The following is a 15,746-nucleotide window of genomic DNA, read 5'->3' on the forward strand; positions in this document are numbered from 1 at the left end:
GTACTGAACTTATTCAAAGTTAAAGCACAGCCCTTCTGTGCCTCACTGCGGGAAAGGCCCCCAGCTGCTCACCTGCTGCCCGCAGCGAGCTGCATGCAGCTGACGCTGGGCCGGAGCTGCGGCTGCGCTTCGCGTGTTCCGCCACCAGAGGGCGCTGCCTGTGCCGGCTGGACTGCTCTGCTCCCGGGTTAGCAGGATGAGGATTTGTGCTCAGTGCGTCCGCAGGTACCGCAATGCCATTCGCACGGGCACCGCAGCAGCTCTTTCCGGGGCGCAACGCAGGTGATGGCAAACGGGGTCCATGTCGAGCTGCTGCCTGAGGGACTAAAGCGGGTGCTACGGGGAGATGCAAATTGCCTAAGGAATTCTGAGGCATTAAGATCGCTCACTAGAAGCAAACGAAGATGGTAAACAGTGTGAAAGCAGCAGTAGCTTTCAAACACAAACAGGCATGCAAAAACCAACGTGAGAGAAAGAGAAAAGCACGAGGTGATTCACAGTCCTCACCCTCACCTGCTTGGAGAGTGAGCCGGCTGGCTCAGTCCATACACACCTCAGCACACAGCAGTGCTGCAGGTACGGTTGATGCAGTTTATAACTGAGCTAACAGCACAGTTAGAACATTCACAAACAGGTTATGGGTGGGGAGGCAGAGGGAAGTCCTCTTTCTGGTCTGAATATTCAAATTCTGCATCTGGTTTCCATGTGGATGCAGTAGTTTGATAGCAGATACAGGTATTTACACGTTTTTACAAATGTAACAAAACCTAGTGCGTGCATGCAACTGTTCTCAATGGACACTGAAAACAGAAAAAAAAATTCATGGATGTATTTTCTATCTCCCTCTATTCATGAATTTCCATGGCCTCATTTATTTATTCGGTATTGTTGATGCTGTCTTACCTGATAGCTGCAAACCACAGCACCTCCCCCCATTCCTCCCTTTCCCAATTCAATGCTGTGCCAGTGGGTGAGGCCACAGCACTGCCATTCCTGTGATGGACACAGAGCTGGTGGGGCTGTGCCTCCCGCCCATAACACTCCTGTCCTGCTCACGGGGACGGTGATGCTCAGTGTCTCACCTGGAGCACAGGACTAAGAAATATTTTGTGATGACCTCTGGTGCAGCCCAACCCCGCCAGGCAAGGCAGTCAGAGCCTGAAGGCAGGAGTGATGCAAATTCACTTGTTGTAAATGGGAAAACCACCGCTAACAGAAAGGCAGCCCCAGCTTCCCCAGATGGTTTGCAAACTTCCTACCTTTATGTTTCTGATGTTAGAGTTCTTTTCTCATCCTATTTATCACTCATTTTCAGCTGGCTCCCCATTCCATGAAGAAATCACATACCTGAGAATGTAAATAAAGATTGCATATGAGTTCCACAGTCATTTCCTTTTTGCACCAGCACGGAAGTTGGCTGGATTCACCTTCATTTTCTAATGAGCCTGGACTGCATGCCAGTGCTCACACATCATGATGCCATCCACCTCACATCCCACACTGCATGTTTTGTATTCTTGTTGGTTTTTTTTTCCTTTAAACCATGCAGCTTTCCCACCTATCAAATTTATTTGCAAAAGTAATTTTCTTTCTACTCATCTATTACATTAAATCAATGAATAAATAAATTATAATGCAGCAATTACATGTGTAATGGGATGAGGAAGAACTATTCATAGATGCAGAGCTAGCTGCCCAAAGGTGAACAGACTTCCCCTCTCTCCTTACAAGCCAGGTAATGATCTTTCTGTGGTGGAGAAACAAGCAGCTGCTACACATGTAAATGAAACCAAGGGATATATGAGTTCACGCTACAGTGCTGTTCTTCAGCCTCATTATTATTGTCACATTATCGGTTCTTCGGTGACTTTTTCTCTGAATATTTAAAGATAGAGTAGGGGATATGCAATTATTTTTAAACATCCTTCAGTCAAATGCCTGTCTGAAAGAACACAGGAGCACTGTGGAGTGTTGGCTCTCTTTGCTACCCTCTGCCGTGCAGTGCAACTGAGTTTTATCCCAGCAAAGCTGTTCCCAAACCAGTGCTGTTCTTCAGGAAGAAGCCAAAAGAAAAGAGAGAAATTCTGAAATTCCACAAAGAACAGAAATCCCTTTTTGAAATAAGAAAAACATCAGCATTCAACAGCAAAGCTGAATGAAACAACACAGAGTGTACACTACCTATCAGTAGTAGTCTTCTAAGTTTATGGCTATCGATTATAGCATTATTAGTATGTGCTCAGTAGCTTGGTACTGCCGCAAGGAAAAAACAGAACGCTCTTAAACCTTTTTTTTTTGTCCCAGAGTTCTGGCTGTTTTAGTTGGCATGTTCTGGGATGCTCCGTGTCCTTCATTCCAGGTCTATCTATGGTGGTCATATAATAACCTAAGTTGGAAGGGATCCATAAGGATCATTGAGTCCAACTCCTATTCACAATTACAGCCAGAGGGTTACCTTCTGGTATGAAAAATCCTCATTCCTTACTTCAATAGCCACAACAGTGGGAAATGCCATTTTAGTCCTTCTCTTTCCTCCAAGTGCTCTCTCTCCCTCCTTTCCCCCCATGCCTGTGTTTACCCTCCCACACACACTCCCCCATACAAGATCACATTATTCAGAAATTTATTTTCAGAGGAGTGACTGATGCCTTTACTGCTCCTGTCCCAGCCTGAGCTGACTCTGGCAAGAATGAGCCATTAACACCGGAGTGAAAAGATGCAGCATTACCCAGAATGTCAAGTTGCTTATTTCAAACTTTTTTATACTTAGAAAATTAAGGCTTTTCCCCATCCTTGCATATAGTCTGAGAATTTCAAGGGCAGCTCCTCGGTTAGCAGAGATTTCAGTGAAGCTACAGTGGTTGATTTATTATAACTGATGGCAGGAAACAGAACTATCTCAGCAAATCAGTTGGGCTGATAGGAAAGCTGGCCGGCTGATAAGATGCAGTGCTGACATATGACCGGGCCTGCAAATGCTTCTGATGGAGTCAGGCAGCTTTACCTATGAGGATGAGCTGCTGCACAACAGAAGGTGCTCAAGAAGAGCAACGAGCAGGCCAGGGATGTGGCAGGGCATGCATGCAGCACACAACCTGGGAGCAGCGTCCTGCAGGCTGCCAGAGGGTTCAGGCTAAGGGGAGATCTGTTAGCTGACCCATTCATGGCACTTAAGCAACAGGTTCAAAAAGGAAGCTGGACAAGTTTCTTTCTTCTAATCACGTATTGCAGCCACGGAACTTCAAAGGTATTCAATAGGGTTGCTATTGAAGCAATTGTCTTGCTTTCCATTGCTGCACCTGTCTGGGCCCTTAGCACACAGCAGCAGCAGCTGTGATGAGGTCCTACGCAGCCAGTTTACCTGCAGAACTTTTACTGAAGATATAACACTTCTGATATTCCCTACAATCTGGTCTTTTATCCAGGCAAACATGAAAGCATCTCGCTCTCCCCCAGCACTTCACTGGCTGCCTCCGCTTTACCTATTTACACAGATAAGAAAGAAATCCCAAAGCCTGTAATGAGTTCATTGTATATGTTCCTTAGTGTTGAACACACCCATCTCTAGAGCAGTATGCAGAAGCTGATTAAAAACAGTCAGAGAAAAATAATACAAAATTATAATGCAAGCAGATGATATGAAAAACTCAAATTTGAGAGGATTTCAGTTTGGGAATCATCAATAACTGTGTCCATCCGTCTTCACACATCTGTGTGGCTGCAGATATTGGGATGAGGGTGGTGGAAGCGTTTCTACCTGCGGGACACCTCATTGAACACCCCTGTCAGCAGTGTGCAGAAATAACAGCAAGTTTTGCACTGTAGTTAGCAGCATCCACACTTGGCAGAGGACAGGAAACGTGCCAGACCTTCTATAGCCTGAACCAATGGTCGCCTCTCAGTTCTTACAAGTGTGGGGAAATCACATGATAAACATAGGCAGAAATAAAATGATAAACATGGAGGGAGGAAGGGAAAAATGAACCTTTTATTCAAGGTAAGAACTCAGTGATAAATAGATCTGTGCATATTTCCCAGCCTCATTCCTCACTTGCCAAGTCTGATGCTATTTTCATTAGGTCATGTTACCATACATGTCATTTTATACAAAGGTGCAGTATATCACAACTGGAGGTTGAGGTGCTTGTAGTGAACACAAATGAGCTTGTAATGGTCCATCTGCTTTGATTTTATTTAGTGATCCCTCAAGGGCTGGGAGCTAGAGTGAGAATAACAATGCTTCAACCCATCTGCTATTGTAGTACCAGCTCCAGTTGAATTATCACATGTTCTGAGTGGCTGGCATATGCTGTGACATAAAGCTACAAGAAAGTGTTGCTCTCCAGCTGTTGTGTTGACAAATACTTTTCAGCCAGTCATTAAGTTCAGCTCAATAACCAGGGGGAAACTGCAGCTAAAAGTTGATTATTATTTTATTTTATTTTAAGCATTAGAAATCACAAGTACAATATGTTTTATTAAAAAATGTGTCACAAATGTCACACATTGTATATGAGCCCTAACAATACAAATTTCTTTGTGATGGCCATAAATTTGTGTGTTATAGGATTGGATGGGCATCCCTGTAACTGACAGTGTAAATCTTAGTAATGAAACTATGGCTAACCTAGTTTTAGAAGGAGCACATCTGAAGCTGTGTATAAACTCGTATAAACTCATTGGCTCCGTGGTGCTGGGGCCATGGGCATGCTCGACTACACAAAGAAGGACTGTAAAATAGATGTGATCTGAGGCCACGTGCAATGATAGATAGCAAGACTGCCTTTAAATTGAGATGGAAAGCAACAAGGGCTTCAAGCACTGATCTGGTGGATGCAGTGGGTTCAAAGGCTCTCCTGGCCCTGCGCTTCAGTCCCAAGGTGTGATTGCCAAAAGTGGCTGCTAACTTTTACGGCCTCCTGCACTGCTGGTGGCCTACTCAAGAGTTCTCATTACTCCAGAGGCACCCAAATACGTGCCCTCACTTCAGAGAAGACTTATTAGAGTGTTTGGGGACACTGCTGCTGACAGATTCCCTTTCTCCTTCCTCTCCTCACCTTGGTCCTCCCATGGCTGCTGTGGGAATGGAATTCACTACTCTGGGAACAAAGTAAAGGGAATTTCTCGTAGGTTCAAAGGCTGACATACAGCCAGATACCTGTTGAAAAATGTGACATTCCCTGCACTGCCTAATGCTCTCCTTCTGCAGACAACATACCCAGAGAGAGGATGTGCCTTTTGGGCACTGTCAAATTTCCAGTGTTCAATGAGAACTGCACAAATAAAACTCATTCTTGATGGTATTCAAAGCCTTCTCTAGAATTCCCACTGTTAATTTGAGACAGCTTGCTGCAGCATGTGGAGGTAGAAAGGATCAGTAAGAGGGTAAAACCAGACCCTGTGTGCACCCTCAGTTCTGCCCCTGACCCAACAAGGCAGTGCGTGCTCTCTGGAGCATGGCTCTTGTGCATTTCTATTAACCGCTGCATCAAGGATTCAGTTGTTAAATACAGCTTATGTTTGTATCTTGTCTCAGAAAAACAATAGGCCCTGCTCGTACTGAAGCATTTCACTTCTAGAGGCTTATATTTCCTTTTGTATCCAAAGACCTGTGGGTGCCAGCTGTCATGGTATTATGATCCCCTGGCTAGTGCAGGAATTGTTGATTACGTTGCCTTTTGAATCAGTTGATTACCATGAATAATACGCCAAAAAGGCTGTCAGCATTTTGACTTTAACTATAACTGTTACAATTAATTATGGGTTTAATTAGCATATATGCCTAGCAGTAGAGAATATAATACTTCACGGGTAACAGATGATCCTGCAGCTGTAACATAAAGTGTGATACAGGTTGGGATACAGATAGTTATTAATAAATGGCTTCTATTGTGCGAGGTCCTTATTTATACAAATTAGCAGGCATGACAGAATCAACCCAAACTGTATAATTTATAATAATTGATTTCATTTTGACTGACCACCAATCGGCCTACTACCTGCCCTCAGAAGAAAAATAGCCCTATTAGGATAAGTTTAATCCTAAACATAGCTAATGAATCCTATTACTTTAAGGTCATATTTGAAGCTTTTGTTAATTGTCAGAACCATTTTAAATTGATTAGAGTTAAATTAAATCAATGTAATGTTTAGAAAAACAATATTTCTAATGGATGAGGCCAAGCTGACCTCAAATAAACATATTTATCAACCGATTTCAGTGAATGAGAAGGCTAGCAGCTGGGCTCATAATTCACAATTGTCTATAATATGGGAAATGTCACTATCTAGACAATTAATTATGTCAGGTAATAAATCTGTTGCTCGCAGTTGACCATTTGCCAGTTGGGGTGACAATTCCCTCAGCAAGTTTATGATGTTTAGAGACATACTCTCCCTAAAACCACACAAAATCTCAACACAGTGTTATGGAGAATTAATGTGATGACTTTTCCTCACTGCCAGTTACCCAGCAACATGCCAAACTGTGATAACTTGGTATGGAAACATTTTTCTACCTGATCATTTTGAATACAGGGATGCTCTACAACGAAGCAGTTTTGCTGAACTGTGTAGCAGCATTGCCCAGGCTAGAAGGGTCAGAAGGTATTAGCATTTCCTTACAGGCAAAGTGGCTGTTTTGCAGTAAACTACTGAATGGCAAAGAGAATAGTAATTAAATAAATGTGTGTCTTACAGAAGCCTGAGAGAGTCAGAAATTGAGAACAGTTTAACGTGAACGAGCCTATGTTGTATTTCACAGTTAACGATGGGTACAGTTTAACAGAGCAGGGTACAGGAAAAATGGTACACAGAAGTAGGATCAGTTTAAGGTTAATCACGCATTCAGCAGCTTAGCAAAAATCCCACTATTCCCGTTCAGAATTTAGTAAAAAGCAAACAAACAATCCACCACAAGAAAAAACAGCAAAGGTAAACTTTCATAAAGAAGGGATGATAAAGTAGTACAAAAATGGAAGAAGAGTAATCAGAGGCAAGTAAATTCTCTTTGTATCACATATGCAGCACAAACTGTCCTGTACTGAACATCTGACAGTGGAGTCAGTAAGAACGAGTGTAAAAAACACAGTATTTCTATTAAAAAGAAGTAGGATAATTGAAGAAAAGTCCACAAAATTTAAGAGATTCCTACCCTTATTTTAGGGTACTTACTGTCTAGAACTAGACTTCTTATTTTGGACATCAATACAAGATGACATGTTCTGGCCATCATGCTGAAGTGGTACTGTGTTTGCAATGGGCAACTCACAGAATCACAGAATTGCAGGGGCTGGAAGGTACCTCTAGAGATCACCTACTCCAACCCCCTGCCAAAGCAGGCTCCCTACAGCAGGTTGCACATGTAGGCATCCAGGCAGGTCTTGGACATCTGAGGAGATTGCACAAGTTCTCTGTGCAGCCTGTTCCAGTGCTCCATCACCCTTACCATAAAGTTCTTACACACATTTGTGTGGAACTTCCTGTGCTCCAGTTTGTGGCCATTTCCCATTGTCTTATTGCCACACGCTGCTGAAAAGAATCTGGCCTTGTCCCTTTGCTTCCCACACCTTAGATCACAGAATCACAGAATTGTAGGGGTTGGAAGGGACCTCCAGAGATCGAGTCCAACCCCCTGCCAAAGCAGGTTCCCTACACCAGGTCGCACAGGTCGGCATCCAGGCAGGTCTTGAACATCTCCAGAGAAGGAGACTCCACCACCTCCCTGGGCAGCCTGTTCCAGTGCTCCATCACCTCACTGTAAAGAAGTTCTTGCGCATGTTTGTGCGGAACTTCCTATGCTGCAGTTTCCGGCCGTTTCCCCTTGTCCTGTCTCCACTCACCACTGAAAACAGTCCGGCCACACCATTCTGCCCCCCACACCTTAGATATTTATAGACCTGGATCAGGTCCCCTCTCAGTCTCCTTTTCTCAAGGCTGAACAGACCCAGTTCACTCAGCCTTTCCTCATAGCAGAGATGCTCCAGGCCCTTCATCATCTTCGTGGCCCTCCGCTGGACTCTTTCCAAGAGATCCCTGTCTTTTTTGTACTGGGGAGCCCAGAACTGGACGCAGTGCTCCAGATGAGGTCTTACCAGGGCAGAGTAGAGGGGGAGGATCACCTCCTTTGACCTGCTGGCCACGCTCTTTTTAATGCACCCCAGTAAGCCATTGGCCTTTTTGGCCACAGGGGCACACTGCTGGCTCATGGCCAACCTGTCGTCCACCAGGACACCCAGGTCCCTCTCCGCAGAGCTCCCCTCCAGCAGGTCATCCCCCAACCTGTACTGGTGCATGGAATTATTCCTCCCCAGATGCAAGACTCTACACTTGCTTTTGTTAAACCTCATCTGGTTTTTTTCTGCCCAGCTCTCCAGCCTATCCAGGTCTTGCTGAATGGCAACACAGCCTTCAGGCGTGTCAGCCAATCCTCCCAACTTCGTATCATCAGCAAACTTGCTGAGGGTGGCCATTATCCCCTCATCAAGGTCATTGATGAAGATGTTGAACAAGACCGGACCCAGCACAGACCCCTGAGGAACACCGCTAGTTACAGGCCTCCAACCGGACTCTGCACCACCAACAACGACCCTCTGTGCTCTGCCAGTCAATATTTATAGACATTGATCAGATCCCCTTTCAGTCTTCTTTTCTCAAGACTGAACAGGCCCAAGTTCACTCAGCCTTTCCTCATAAGTGCTCGATGCCCTTTATCATCTCTGTGGTCCTCCACTGAACTCCTTCCAGGAGATCCTTGTCTTATTTTGTACCTGGGAGCCCAGAACTGGACACAATACTCCAAGTGAGGCCCCATCAGGGCAGAGTAGAGGGGAGGATCACCTCCCTTGACCTGCTGTCCATACTCCTTTTAATGCACTCCAGGACACCATCAGCCTTTTGGGCCACAAGGGCACACTGCTGGCTCATGGCCAACCTGTTGTCCATTAGGACCTCCAGGTCCTTCTCTGCCGATCTCATCTCCAGCAGGTCATCCCCCAACCTGTACTGAAACGTGTGGTCATCCCTCCCTATATGCAAGTCTCTACACTTGCTCTTGTTAAACCTCATCTGGTTCCTCTCTGCCCAACTCTCCAGCCTGTCCAGGTCTCTCTGAATGGCACCACAGCCTTCTGAGCGTGTCAGCCATTCCTCCCAGCTTCATAACATCAGCAAATGTGCTGAAGGTGGATGCCATCCCCTCAACAAGGTCACTGATGAAGATGCTGAACAAGACCAGGCCCAGCACTGATCCCTGAGGAACACTGTTAAATACAGGTCTCAAATCACAGCTTCAAATACAATCACAATGGAGTCAAATAAAGCAGTGAAAATGAGTACTCAAATGCCAGTTGTAAGTACTTATATTATGAACAGGTACATAAAAGGTCCTTCAGTGATAATGTATAATAACTTCCTATGAAGAAATGAAAATACAGATGATTTCTTAATGTCCAAACAAACATTCACTAGAAAGTTCTGCCAACAGGGTTTTTGCATCATTTTGTGTTAGGAAACAACAAACAACCAACAGAACTAGAAGTCATCAGACAGATTTCATCTTCGTTTGAAGTGCCCAGAATTCCACTCAATGGACAGGGAGACCTTGGTCTCTGCTGCTCCTCTCACAGAGCTGACAACTAGTGAAATCCCTCTCCCAGTTCACTTTCTCATGATGGGAAACGTTTTGGGTCACACAGTTCAGCTTCCTTCATGCTTTGCCATGACTCTGCTGTGTGGGCTGGCTTGCCCAGCAGTTAAAGGCAGCTGCTCTGCCACCACTTTTGATAAGGTTTGGCACAACTCATCACAGTGGACAAAATGCAGCTTTTCTTTCTCTTAGGACAAAATTCTTCCATTAAGCTATTTGCATCACTGAGAATAAGACATCAAGCCACAGTAAAAGAAAAAGCCATCACAGACTTTACAGGCCGTGCAGAGGCTTCATTTAGAGAAGGATGAAGCTGCCAATCGACTTCAAATCCCTGGCAGATACTCTGTAGATACTACTTGCCATTAAGCATTTAAACAGAAATTGGTTACATTTGTACAGAATTTATCATCAGGTTAGGAAGAATATGAGAAAATCAAACCACCAGCTGTGAAACGCTATAGTGAATGGCTGCTGTAGGATTTCAAGACACATCTTTTGTGTTTCTGTGTATGTGCAGGAGAGGATGAGAGACTGTGTTTGTATGTGTATATATAATTACTATTTCATTTCTTGGGTAACGTTCCCCCTCCTTACCTTTACGGCAAGGAAAATTGCTCTTCTAACCTGTCTTCAAAATGTAATAACTTTACTTGCAACCAACCACTGTAGATACTGACTGGACTCTGAATTATTACTGTGAGATGAAACATTTCTTTAACAAAACCGAGTCCTTTAATATCCCCCATCTCTGTTATTAGATGGACAAATGAATTTTACTTTGAACATAACATGTGGCATTGTCTGAAAATTGCTGGTATGAACTGAGGTTGGCAGGTATTTTCTTGCTCTCCTCGTCAGTGATTGCCATTTATTATATGTTGCACCTTTATCTGTCAAATACTGCAGAGCGCTATATTGATTTGTGTCTGCTGCAAAGCAAAGGTCACTTTGATCAACATACTACAAAACCAGAAAAAGTAGGGTTCTGACATTTCATTACCTGGGAAAAAAAAGGACTAAAATAAATAAGAATATGTTTGAGAACAGAGCACTTCAATATCACAGTGTGCAGTAACTGTAATTAACAAAAGAACTGCTCTATTGAGGTTAAAGAGGAAAAAGAGAAGGCAGGTTTTCTCACAGAGACTATTCTTTACATGACTGATTCTGTAACATTACAGCTGTGATCTTACTGAAGGGTTACATTCATTACAAATCAAATACATAGGCTTCTCAGATTCGGACTTCTAATGAGCAACAAAGCTCAGGAATTCTTCAGGAAACTGGGCAGCATTTTATAAAACTTTTAATTTTGTCTAAGAAACCCTAAAGGGATTTCCTCTGCTACACTCAAATAAAGCGCTGGTTCCTACATGAGGAATCTGCAGTCTGAAGAGATAAACGAACTGGACCCAGTGCTACACGTGGCTTGCCCAAGATCCGTAAGGAGTGGAAGGAAGAACTGAAATTTAAGCTCCAACCTTCATTTCCTAATTCTAATTCGCAGCAGATTAGTCCTCTTTCACAACTAGCATATAATTAATTCAACCCTTACTCCTAAGAGCCACCCAGATGCCCACACTCCCTGCTCTCATTCAGGAGCTGAGGTTGGGCTCTTCCCTGAATCTCATCCTGGTGAATCATCTCTCTTCTGCCCTGGAACTTGGCACACAGAAAAAAGGAATCTGTGATCCTCCAAGTACCTTGTTTGACCTGAACACAGGATACAGAATGGTCTAAATGTTTTCCCATCCTTATTTCTGGGAAGCTTTTTTTTTTTTTTTTTTTTTTTTTTTTAAACAGAAAAATCCACGTTCGCATTGAACTACAGCAAGCAGTTCTACCCAAAGTCTTTTGTTATACCTAGGATCACTGGGGTGCATATTGCAGCTTGCACGGCATATGGCAGTGCTTATCACGTCGATAACAAAGTCTGAATAATGCAATTCTTGGTTGTAATTATCTTTTATTATTATCAAGGGTCATTCCTGGGCTCTTCATCTTTTCATCATCTCATGTGGAATTTTCATCTTCCTTATTAATTAAATAGGCAGCGTTATTGAATTAACCAATTAGCTCTGCCTGAAGGGATGAGCACTGATCCAAACGCAGGGCCTGGTTCCACACACTTGTTGCTTTGGAGGGAGTCTTGCACGGGGCTGGCTGGCAAGAGTGGGCTTGTGGGACACGGCAAGCTCTCGGCTGCCTGTCCCGGTTAATTTGTGCTTATTATACAAGGCCAACATTTTTTCACTTGGATATTCTCCTACCAGGAAAATGTTGCTTATTAAACACAAAACCTTTCACTGGGGACACGTTTGCTTTTATTGAAAATAATGTATTAGAAACAAATCAGGCATTGACATACTGCGTCCTGACGTTATCGTTCATTTTCCAGAGTGATTTAAAATATTTTTGTTACCATTTGTAAAGTTTAAATTGAAAATCAAACCACAACTTCTCAACATTAAGAGAAGAGCCTTGACTCCCCAGTTATTGGAACTATTTTGCTTTAAAATTTTATATTGCAGAAACTGTTGCCATAGACAGAAAGTTAGATTTTGTCTCACCAACGTCCATACCCTCATCCTAAAGCACAGATTTAAACCCTCCACAGCAACTGGGCTACGTGTATTTGAAGTATCATTGCCTAAACTGTGCACTGGTTATGCATGCAAATGCAGCTAATCTCTCTCACACTCCACCATTCTCACTCCCTCTTCCCCTCCCTTTATCGTGGCGTGTTTACTACTTCTTTAACACTGCGCTCCACTGAGGAGCAGATTAAACTTCAAAGCAACTTTGAGTTTGAAATTTGTTTCCGAGCTCCTAAGCCATTCTTTTTCTGACAGCAGTGGATAAGGAACTGTCACTACTCCTGGTGACATGTCATCAGGAGATACAGCAATAACAGACGGGCAGCAGGGAGATAGCGGCAAGTGACTTTTCAAGAGACTGTGTTGACACCACCAACTGTGAGAGCAGAGGCAGAACGACCCCAGAAAGGCATCCAATCCGCTCTGTTCTTTAGGACCCACAGGTGTTTTGCCTTATTTTTTACATAGATGACATCGCATTTAAGTTTGTTTGAGCCACTAAAACAACTGTGTTAGAATTAATGAGAACTATTAGTAAGGATTAAGAAAAGGATGAACAGATTTAGCCACTAACTTCAATATTTTAAATGATGCCACTGAAATAACTTCAAAACTGCTGATGTAACCGGCACAGATGAATGCCATTAATAACAGTCAAGAATCCATGACTGCAATGTGAGATCAATGGGTTATGACATTTTGATGTCAGGCTGATAGATCTGACTTTTTAAATGAAGAATGATTGATTATGACTCTTAAAAGTATGGCTCATTATCAGCATATCCAGGCAACTGTTGACATCAACCATGTATAACTCCCATTGTGCCATGTCAAAACCCATCACTTGGGTAGGTAGCCGCGATTTCTGAGAAAATTAATTGTTCTGATTGCTGCAAAATGTTATGGTTTATTGCATAAAACACAGCAGTGCACAGAGGCTATGCGTACTATATAGGCAAAAACAAAATGGTGATTTTCAGCCCTGAGTGCATTTTGTAAGCAACAGATGGCCCACACAATCTATAAGAAACCTGTTCTTTCTAATGGTAGCAGCAAAATTACATAAAGCACAACAGAGCTACAAATCTATCTTCCCGACTGAGTCACACAGAGCATGAGAAAACATTTCTTAATTTCAAAGACAGCAGAGTTAGTACTAATTAGTTTTGGAAGTTCCCTTTATGCAGCACTATATACTTTACATGGTTTTTTAAATGCAACAGTGTTTTATTTATAATATATTCCAGCCTGTTGTGCGTGGGCTGTACAGTGGGTGACACAGAAACTGTCATGCAGAATATATTAAATGCAGAGCTATGCAATGTACTCAGAGCTATGCAGAACAATATTCATGGTAATAATAATGAACAGTCCTGCCTCATGCACCAGTCTGTAGCGAGCATTACTATCAAAAGAAGTTGATATCACAGAAGATAATGTTAATTATAATAAAAAAATATTGTATTAAACATGGTCTGTGCAGTAACACCCTATGACCCTATGGCTTTCTGTATCCTTTAGAGCTCTTGGAAAGGTGCTGGGCCACCAGAGGAAAATCAGTCACAACAGAATTTTTTGCTACAAAGTCTGACAAAGGGAGAGCTTTTTCTCAAGAGACCAAACCCCTACCTACCCCCATTACTACCACCAGGAGCTTAGGTTATGCATGATTTCAGACAGGCAGTTCAAGCAGTTTCAAACGAACACATTTAACACTATATTAATTTGGCTTGGGGATATCATATTGTATTGACTTTCCATCTAGAAAACTAAGATGTTAGACAATTACAAGTCCAATAATATCACTAATTCTGCCAGGTCTTGCCAGCTATTATGCCTCCCAAAGGATTAAAAATACAGAAAAGCTTCCTACAGAGAAAATTACCTTTTTACAAAATATTAAAGGAAAATCTGTTGTGAAGAAATGTTCTTTTAAACCAGGAAAGGATTTGTGGCATGAGATTTTTTCTTTAATCTTAAAAAAAAAAGAAAAGAAAAAAGGGATCTGGCTGAAATAAGGCAGCAGACTTCCAGGTGCGGGTTCCTTTTAGGTTGCTTCTACTGGGAGCTGAACTCTGAAGCTATGGATCACTTTTTGAGAAGTTTTAAAAATAGCTTCTTGATAACTAAGCAATCAATTTGCAAATTCCTCTCTGTTTCGGAAGGTCACCTGATCATTAAGCAGCAGTGATTTAGGCAGACCATCTCTTTTTAGTGGCTGGAGAACATCAGAATGACAGAAGCAGAACTTTCCTACACACTACCTGCCGATCTGCTGTTTCAGATCATGAAACAGGAGGTCCCTGTTCGTTGGCTTCATGTGTTCATATTCATGTATGTGGCATTGCCTGGAACTTACATTGGACAGAACTTGTTACTGCTCTGACCCAGGGCTGAGCACACACAGAGAAAGCCAGTAACAGTCAGGGAAGTACCTGAAATGTCTGTCTGTGAGGTCAGCTTGATCTCACCAGTATGCAGCCAAAGCTGCCTGACACCACTTGCTGAGAAAGGACAGAGCTATTACACGTGCTGTTTGAAAGGCTATGAAGACAACTGCATGTACTGTTCCATCTCAAAAACACAACTGGAGAGAAGAAAAAAAAAAAATCTGCCCATTACTCTTAAAGCCTTTCTTTTATTTATTTTTAATATTTTCCCTGTGACCATTAAAGTTTCTTATCTTACTATAGCACTTTTGTAAATGGTAGCACGGCCTTTGCATTGACTTGTATACTACATATTCAGCATATGTAAGTTATAGCTCAACTAACAGAAAACAAAACAAAACAAAACAAAACAAAACAAAACAAAAAAAAGGCATGAAAAATCATCCATTGCAAAAAAAAACCCAAAACACATTATGGATTTTTAGCAGGACATGTAGGTCTAACAGTTATGGAAGCAGCATACCAACAACTGTGACTCTCAGACTGGTTTCCTCACGTCGCAGGTGGCTCATGACATTGCATGACATAACTAGTCAGGGACACCAAGGAGTGTGTTGGTTATAAGACTGCCAGCGTATATTCTCAGAGCTCTGTGAGATACTGAAAGTCCAACAGGGAGATGCAGCTTTACACCACAGACTGATTCACATCGCAGTTCAGAAACTCACAAACATCCAAATGCAATCAAGAGTAAGCTTGTAAGCAAGTGATGGCTGGTTTAATGCAAGCGCTATGTAGCCTTGATCACCTTTGGAATAACTTTCCATAAAGACGGTTCAAGATGTTTTCCAGAATGAACTGCAATATTCATTTAGTCCAGTAACTCTTAGTGAAGGTGCACTCAGAAAAACCCCAAGCCCTCAGCATGCTTTGTGAGGGAAGAAGTAGATCATCCCTAGACCCCCACTTTCCAAGTTTTGGCAGCATTTTGCTGTTAGATTTCCAGACAAACATGAGCACAGGGTGACCAAAGCAGCTACTTCTATCCACAGAGCACTTGGGACAATCACCTTGTTGCCTTACTCGTTTCTGGGAGGTGTTAACCCAGGT

The 15,746-nt window shown here is 42.7% G+C and overlaps 1 long non-coding RNA gene across 2 annotated transcripts in view; it reads right to left on the reverse strand.

The window, feature by feature from the left end:
• Nucleotides 1-88: 88 nt before the first annotated feature.
• LOC122183308 overlaps nucleotides 89-15,746 on the reverse strand; it is a 196,852-nt gene continuing 181,194 nt past the window's right edge. For both annotated transcript variants that reach the window (XR_006180212.1, XR_006180213.1), the window contains 2 exons: nucleotides 1,260-1,347; nucleotides 89-388 (listed from right to left, as the gene is read on the reverse strand). This is a non-coding gene — a long non-coding RNA (uncharacterized LOC122183308). The remainder of the gene's footprint in view (nucleotides 389-1,259; nucleotides 1,348-15,746) is intronic.

The sequence above is a fragment of the Lagopus leucura genome, unplaced genomic scaffold (assembly GCF_019238085.1).
Source record: "Lagopus leucura isolate 7727_CA_CO unplaced genomic scaffold, USGS_WTPT01 Super-Scaffold_100017, whole genome shotgun sequence".
Lineage (NCBI taxonomy): Eukaryota > Metazoa > Chordata > Aves > Galliformes > Phasianidae > Lagopus > Lagopus leucura.